An 8,404-nucleotide genomic window follows, 5' to 3' on the forward strand; every position below is an offset into this window, starting at 1 on the left:
CCAGCTAAAGTCATGTGATGAGCATGGCAGCGGGAAGAACAGTAAATGCTGCAGCAAGAGTATGAGACAGGCACTGCATGGAGCATCAGACCTTAACCTGACAGTGGTTCCCAAGCTTGAGTGTCCATCAGAATCCCCTTCAGGGCGAGTTAAAGCACAGGTTCCCAAACCTCACCCCCAGAGCTTCTGATTCAGTAGGTCAAGGCGGGGCCCAAGCATGTTTATTTCCATTACCGTTCCTGGTGATACTCTCTGAGAACCATACCCATGCTTGGTCTTGGAAGCAAAGCCCCCCGCCCCCCAAGTCTCATTGTTTATACAGGACTATCTTTCAGGTGTGCAGTGAACAGAAATAAGCAGATGTTCTTAGTTATTTGCTACATGTAAAATTAATCAAACCTTAATGGCTTGAAAGATTAATTGATAGTGTTAAGTTTAGCCAGAATTCTAATTTTCATTTCTGCCAAAAATGTGTAATAAAAAATCATAGCATCTATTCAGGGGTTACTATATGCTAGGAACTGTGCTAAGTATTTTCTTTTTTATATAGTATTTCATTTGATCATTATTAAAAATCTAATAAAAAATGCCATCATTACTCTTATTCCCAATTTAATAATAAATGTGTATACATTAGATTAAATCACTCGCCCAAGTTCACACAGTTAATAGTGATGGAAACAAGTTTCAGCCCAGGAAGTCTGACTCCAGAGTTGGAGCTTTATTGCCTCATATTCTGTGGGCTCCTGAGTAAATGGCACTGTGACTATCAGCAATAAAAACTGTATCTGAAATTCTAAATTCAAATGTGAAACTCTACACTTTAAAACGATATCAGAGCGCCCGGCTGGTGTGGGTCAGTGGATGGCGCATCGTCCCATGGACTAAGAGGTCCCAGTTCGTTCTGGGTGGGTGCACATGCCCAGGTTGTGGGCTCGATCCCCAGTGGGGGGGCATGCAGGAAGCAGCCAATTGATGTTATCTCTCATTGATGTTTCTCTCTCTCTCTCTCTCTCTCTCTCTCTCTCTCTCTCTCCCCCCCCCTTCCTCTCTCTCTAAAAACAAAATAAGAATAAATAATAAAAATATTTTTCAAAAAAAATGTGGCCAAAGCATGAAATAATTTAGGGAATGAACATAGGCACAGATTTGCACAGAATGCCAGAGCCCCTGTACCACAAGAATGTGTCGTGGTTAGGCCACTGTGCATTTAAAAGGGAAAGCCTGGTTTACAGAAAATTTATGGAGCTAAACTGGCCATTCTTAGGTTTCTTCGTAAGATTGTCTTCATTTTCACTGAAATTTCAATTTCTGTGTTAGATAAAACAGCTGTGAGAGCAAAATGGTGCCTGGGCAGTTGAGAGCAAGGAAATGCTCAAAGGGCACAGGAAGCTCAGTCATGTTCAGGGTACACTAATGCCTTCAGTGTTCCAAGGCCAAAGTGAGGGTCCCAGCAGGTGGACATGGTTCACAGACATGGAAGCACCCGGGGTAGTTATAATCAGGTGTCCAGGCAACAGACAGGAATCATCAGGGAGATGGGGTCACATATATTATGTCTGCATTGGGGCTAGAGAAAAACAGGGTAGCAGAACTTAAAAAAAAATCTCATCTTAGGAACTACAACACCTAGAGATAAAGTGTGACTCAGGAGAATGTGATGAAAATATCATTGATCATAACTGAAGGTTCAAATTTCAGGTAAGGTGAAACTAAAATAAGATTTAAAGCTACCTACCTAAGAATTTATTGGCCAGCAGATCTAACTGGAGTTGGGGACAACAACAAAATATCAGAGTTGAATTTCGCCAGCTGAGATAGACGAAACAAGCGAGCAATGCAGGGGGTCCTCTAAAAGCTGGAGAAGTCAACAGATCCTCCCTGTGAGCCTACGGGAGAGGGAGGAAAGACAAGCAGGCTTGCTGCTACCTCATCTTTGAACCCAGTAAAATGCATTTCAAACTTCTGACCTCCAGAACTATAAGATCATAAATTTATGTCATTTTGTTGCAGTAAATCTGTGGTGATTTATTACAACAGCAATTGGAAACTAAAACAATCAGAGATAAAGAACATGGTAAGCAAAAATATGGGTAAAAGAATAGATTTTTCCTTGTTGTCTAAAGTTTTAAATTATGTTTTATGGTTGAAACAAAATTGTAACTGTCTGATATGATTCTAAATGTATGTAAAAGAAATATTTAGAATTATTATAAATAGTTATATTATAAGATAATCTAAAATATAATCATTAGTATATAATATAAACAAGCATAGTATAAATAGGGAAGATAAAGAATGTAAAGGGAAGTAAAGTTTCTATACTGCACTCAATGTGATAAAATGATGATACCAGTAGACTCTGATAAGTTTTGTATATACAATGCTATACCTAGCACAACCACTAAAATAGTTATATAAAGAGATATACTCAAAAACACTATAAAGAAATCAAAAGGGAATTCTAAAAAAATGTTCAAGTAACTACATAAAGGCATGGAAAATAAAAGAGAAAACTAAGACAATGAACAAACAGAAAAACCAATATTAAAATAACAGACTTCAACCCTAACATATCAATAATTATATTAAGTATAAATTGTCTAAACACATTGATTAAAAGACAGAAATTAACAGAATGGATTTTAAAAATGACCCAACCATGTGCTGTGAATCTCTGAATGACTATGAATTTCTGCAGAAATCACTTCCAGTATAATTGTACAGACTGGTTGAAAGTAAACGAATGGAAAAAGATGTAACATGAAAACATTAATCAAAAGAAAGCACAAATGGCTATATTAACATCAAATAAAGTAGGCTTCAGAGCAAAGAAAATTACCAGAGATAAAAAGAGATATCATTTAATGACAAAAGTGTCAGTCCTCCAAGAAAACATAGCAATTCTCAGTATGCATCAAACAAAAGAACTATAAAAGATGTGAAGCAAACACTAACAAAACTAAAAGGAGAAATAGACAAATCCACAATTAAAGTAGGAGATAGCAACACCCTCTCTCAACAACTGCAAGAATAACTAAATATAAAATTAGAGAGGATATAGAAGACCTCAGTAACACCATTAACCAACAGTATCTAATCAACACTTACAGAACACTTCACCCAATAAAAGCGGAATATACATTATTTTCCATTGACCATTTACCAGGATAGACCACATAGCCAGCCATAAAACAACCTTCAGCAAATTTAAAAGAATTAAATCTTATAAAGTGTACTTTCTGATCACAATAAAATCAAATTAGAAATTAATAACAGAAAGGTGACAGAAATGTTTTGAAACACTTGGAAACTAATGAACACATTTATAAATAATCCATGAGTAAATAGAAAGTCTCAAGGAAACTGAAAAATGCACTAAAATGAATGAAAATAAAAATACAACATGTCAAAGTTTGTGGGGCACTGTTAAAGCAGTATTAAAAGTCAAATTTATAAACTAAATACATAGGTTAGAAATTAAGAAAAGTCACACATCAAATCTAAACTACCCCCTCAAAAACCTATAAAAAGACGAGAAAAATAAACCCAAAGCAAGCAAGAACAAGAAAATGATAAAGAGCAGAAATCAATGGAATTGAAAGTAAGAGAAAATCATGATATAAAGAGTTGGTTCCTTGAAAAGCTCATTAAAATTGATAAACCTCCAGCAAAATGAACAAATTTTACAAAGTGAAGATACAAATTACAAACACAAGGATTGAAACAGGGGATATCATTATACATCCTGCAGACATTAAACAGACGTCTAAGGAAATACTACAAACAACCCTACACATGAAATTGGCCAGTTCCTTTAAAAGCACAAACTACCACAACATACACAATATGAAAGAGATCATTTGACCAGCCCTTTAAACTACTAAGGAAACTGAATTTATAATTCAAATACCCACAAATAAAAGAAATTTCAAAGCCTCGATGGTTTCACTGAAGAATTCTACCATATGTTGAAAGAAAAATTAACACCAGTCCTGATCGGTTTTTCTCAGCGGCTGGAGCATCGGCCTGCAGACCAGAGTGTCCCGGGTTCAGTTCCCGCTAGGGTCACGTACCAAAAAAAAAAAAAAAAAAAAAAAATTAACACCAGTTCTCCATGATCTCTTCTAGAAAACGGAAGAGACCATTTCCCATTTCATTTTAGGAAGACAGTATTACCCATATACTAATACAAGACAAAGACAACACCAAAAGAGAAAACTACAGACCAATATCCTTCATGGATATAGACGCAAACCCCTATAATATAAATAGGAAATAGACTATAACAAAATATAAAAATAATTAAAGACCAAGTGGGGGTTATGAGGGGGATCCAAAACGGACTCAATATTTGAAAACTAATCATATAAACTACCATATAAACAGGCTAAAGAAGAAAAATAACAATTACCATAGCAATCAATAAAGATATAATTAGATTATATCTTATCTTAAAAAAAGAAAAAGTATGTGACAAAATTTAACGCCCAATAATAATAAAAACTGTAAGAAAAATAGGAATAGAGGGGAACTTTCTCAACCTGATCAACAGCATGTACAAAAGCCTACAATAAACATTGTACCTAATGGTGCCAGACTGAAATGCTTTTCCCCTAAGATCGGGAATGACATACAAATGCCCATTCTCATCACTCTTTTTCACTGTAGTATCAGAAGTCCTAGTCACTGTATTAAGGAAATAAAAGCATGCAGATGGGAAAGAAAGTAGTAAAACTGTCCCGATTTGCAAATGACACAATTGTCTATATAGAAAATTTTAAGGAATCTACAAAATATATCTAAAACAAATGAGTTTAGTAAGATCACAGTATACAAGATAAACATACAAAATTAATAGCATGTCTATAGACTAACAACAAACAAGTACACAACATTAAAAATACAATACCACTTACAATCTCTAAAATAAAACTTAGATGTAAATCTAACTAAACAGGTAAAGACTTGTGTGCTGAAAACTACTAAATGAGGCAACGTGTTCATGGATTGGAAAATTCAAAATAATAAAGATGTCAAGTTCTAATTCCTCTCCCAATTAATATGGAAAAACAAAGAAACTAGAATTACTAAAAATTTTTGATAGAGAGTTAAATAGAAGGAATCTGTCTAACCAATTTTAAGACTTAACTTATAGCTACAGTAATCCAAACTGTGTGATATTGTCAGAGGGATAGATATAGATCAAAGAAACAAAACAGAAAACCCAGAAATAGACCCACACAAATATCCCAACTGATGCTGACAAAGGTGTAATTCAAAGAAGATAACTTTTCAACAAATGGTGCATCCATAGGTTTTAAAAAAAAAAATCTTGATTTAAGTATCATCCCTTACACAAAAATTAACTCAAAATAGATCACAGATGTTAAAGCACGACTATAAAATATTTAGAAAAAGAAACATAGGAAAAAGTGTTCAAAATCCAACACTAGGCAGAGTTCTTAAACTCATGAACAGCTAAAATAAAATATAGTGACAATACCTTTGCTAGCAAGAGTGCAAAGAAACTGGATCACTCATGCACTGCTGGTGGGAAAGTAAAAGTGATGCAGCCAATCTGGAAAAGTCAGGTACTTTCTTTTACAAAATTTAAACTTGCAGCTACTATACTACACAGCAGTTGCAAGCCTGGGCATTCATTCCAAAGAAATAAAGACACATGTTCACCCTGGCCGGTTTGGCTCAGTGGTTAGAACATCAGCTCATGGACTGGAGGGTCTTGAGATTATCTTGGGATTTGAAAAAAACATTTAGTAGCTACACATTGCCTAAGCTGTTTGCATGTCTTCTACATGAGTTCTCTTTAGGACACAATTTTAGATCAAAAAATGATGGGTAATATACTAGACTTCTGAATATTACCAGGAACAAGATTTCTCTCGCCCCAGGCCTAAAGACAGAATCTGATTGGCAGCACTAATCAAAGAAAAGTGCACTGATCAAGGAGAGGGAAATGTGTTAGGTTAAGTAATGAATGTGTAAAATGTATTTGATTAGAGGTTTTTAAAAAGAGTAGTTATCATTATAAAACACTGCATATTTGAGAGTAGTTTGCATGTTTCTTTTATAAAATTACAATGTGTTATATCAATAGAACCAGATAAGCATTATTCATCCCTCAAGAAGAACGTGTCTTAAGAAAAATGAATCATGATAAAAAGGAAGTGAATGTTCAGCTTTGACATCCTTGTAATCATAAGTGAAAAGAAGCATTGGGAGAAGTTAATACAGAGGACAATTAACAAAATCATATAAGGAAAGATTTACAATGTAGATTCAAAGTATTTTTTCTATTTATCTTCAGATAGAGTGGGAGGAGAGAGCGAGAAACATCAATATGAGAGGGACACATCGACTGGTTGCCTCTCTCATGATCCTAACCAGGGCTGGAAGAACTTCAATCAAGGTTCATGCCCTTGACTGGAATCAAACCCATGACTCAACAGTCTGAGGGCAGACGCTCTAACCACTGAGCCAAACTGGCCAAGCCATAGAGTCAAAATTTTTAAAGGATAGGTTGAATCAGTGAATTTTTAGAATTTGAAGGTATGGTGTCTGCTTCCCTTTAGAAGGACTGTAAATACTGTGAATAAGCAATGAGTCAAAATGGCTTTGCCTGTCCTGAATGGCAGCATCTTAGACCTAGAGATGTCAAAGCCAGCTTCTGGAAGTTTTTATGGGTTGAGTTGAGTTATTCCTTGTGAGCAACATCAGTGAGGTCTACCTGGTCTAGAACAGAAGAAACAGATAGTATAGAGTAGTACAACAGGTCCTTGAATAACGTCATTTCTTTCAACTTGGTTTTGTTATAATGTTGATAAGGTACCATTGAAACTTAACTCTTGTTTATATCAATTAGCCTAGGTAAAATTGATTTTATTATATGTCATTTCTCTTAAAGTCACAAAACCTACTGAGGATGTTAAGTGAGGACTTACTGTACTGCCCAACTTTTTTCATGTCAAAGAATACCAAGAAAGTGATAATATGTGTACAGCACACTGAGGAAAATTGGAGGGGGCTGAGAGGCCTCTATATGGGGCTTGCTTAAAAAGTCATTACCTTTCCTAGTGCTGCTGGGACCGCTGGCGTAATAGGGTTTTGCTGCTTTTGTGTTCCACGATCCCTGGGCACTGATGGCTGAATGAGCAGAGCTCGCTGGCCAGCCATCATGTCGCATTACAGGCAGTACAGAGGAAAAAGCAAGGTGTATGTTAGTAACCTGAAAACGGGTGCTGGCAAAAGAGAGTTAGAAAGGGCTTTCAGTTATTGTGGTCCCTTAAGAATTGTTTGGATTGCAAGAAATCCTCCAGGATTTGCCTTTGTGGAGTCTGAAGACCCGAGGGATGCAGAAGATGCTGTGGGAGGCCTGGGTGGCAAGGTGATTTGTGGCTCCCCAGTGAGGGGCGAAGTATCAACAGGCATGCCTCCGAGATCTCGTTTTGATAGACCACCTGCCCGATGTCCCTTTGATCCCAATGATAGATGCTATGAGTGTGGTGAAAAGGGACATTATGCTTATGATTGTCATCGCTATAGCCGATGAGAAGAAACAGGTCACAGTCTAGATCACATTCGAGATGGAGAGGTAGGCGATACTCTCGCTCAGGAGGCAGGAACAGGGGAAGCGCATCAAGATCAGCATCTCCTCGACAATCAAGATGTGCATGTCTTCGTAGATCATGATCAGCTTCACTCAGACAATCTAGGTCTAGTTCTATAAAAGGACCAAGGTATTTCCAATCACAGTTGAGGTCAAGGTCCAGATCCAGGTCTCTTTCATGACCAAGCAGCAGCTGATCAAAGTCCAGATCTCCAGCTCCAAAAAGAAGTCTCTCCCCATCAGGAAGTCCACGAAGAAGTCCAAGTTCTGAAAGAGTGAACTGAAGTTCTCAAGTTCACCTTTTAGGGAAAAATTATTTTGTTTACATTATTATAAGGAATTTGTGATGTTTGTAAAATAACCTAGGAAGGGTATTTCAACCATCTAATCAAAATGGATCTGAATTATTACTGTGTAAATTCAGAGCAAAAGATAATATAAATTATTGTTGAATGTATTAACATCTTATGGTTTGAAAATGTGGGGTTTTATTTATACATTTAAATAAAATATTTCTAACTAGGAAAAATAATATATAATAAAGATAAAAATAAAATGTAAAGAGGAAAAGTATTAAATATAGAATTTTTATTTCCCATTAAAATTTTTCAACATTTTTAATGAAGCCATTTAAAAAATATACTTGAATTAACAACTTATATGCATGGCTATAGTTTAAATGGTTTTATTCAATTCCTGTTTAAGGCATTTCAATGATGATCTCTATAAATTTTTAATGAGCACCAGCAATGAGAAACTTTACTCTTACTAGTACAT

The 8,404-nt window shown here is 35.8% G+C and overlaps 1 pseudogene; it reads left to right on the forward strand.

The window, feature by feature from the left end:
* The first annotated feature begins 7,195 nt into the window (after nucleotides 1-7,195).
* LOC118630970 lies at nucleotides 7,196-7,911 on the forward strand (annotated as a pseudogene).
* Nucleotides 7,912-8,404: the final 493 nt, after the last annotated feature.

The sequence above is a fragment of the Molossus molossus genome, unplaced genomic scaffold (genome assembly GCF_014108415.1).
Source record: "Molossus molossus isolate mMolMol1 unplaced genomic scaffold, mMolMol1.p scaffold_m16_p_15, whole genome shotgun sequence".
Lineage (NCBI taxonomy): Eukaryota > Metazoa > Chordata > Mammalia > Chiroptera > Molossidae > Molossus > Molossus molossus.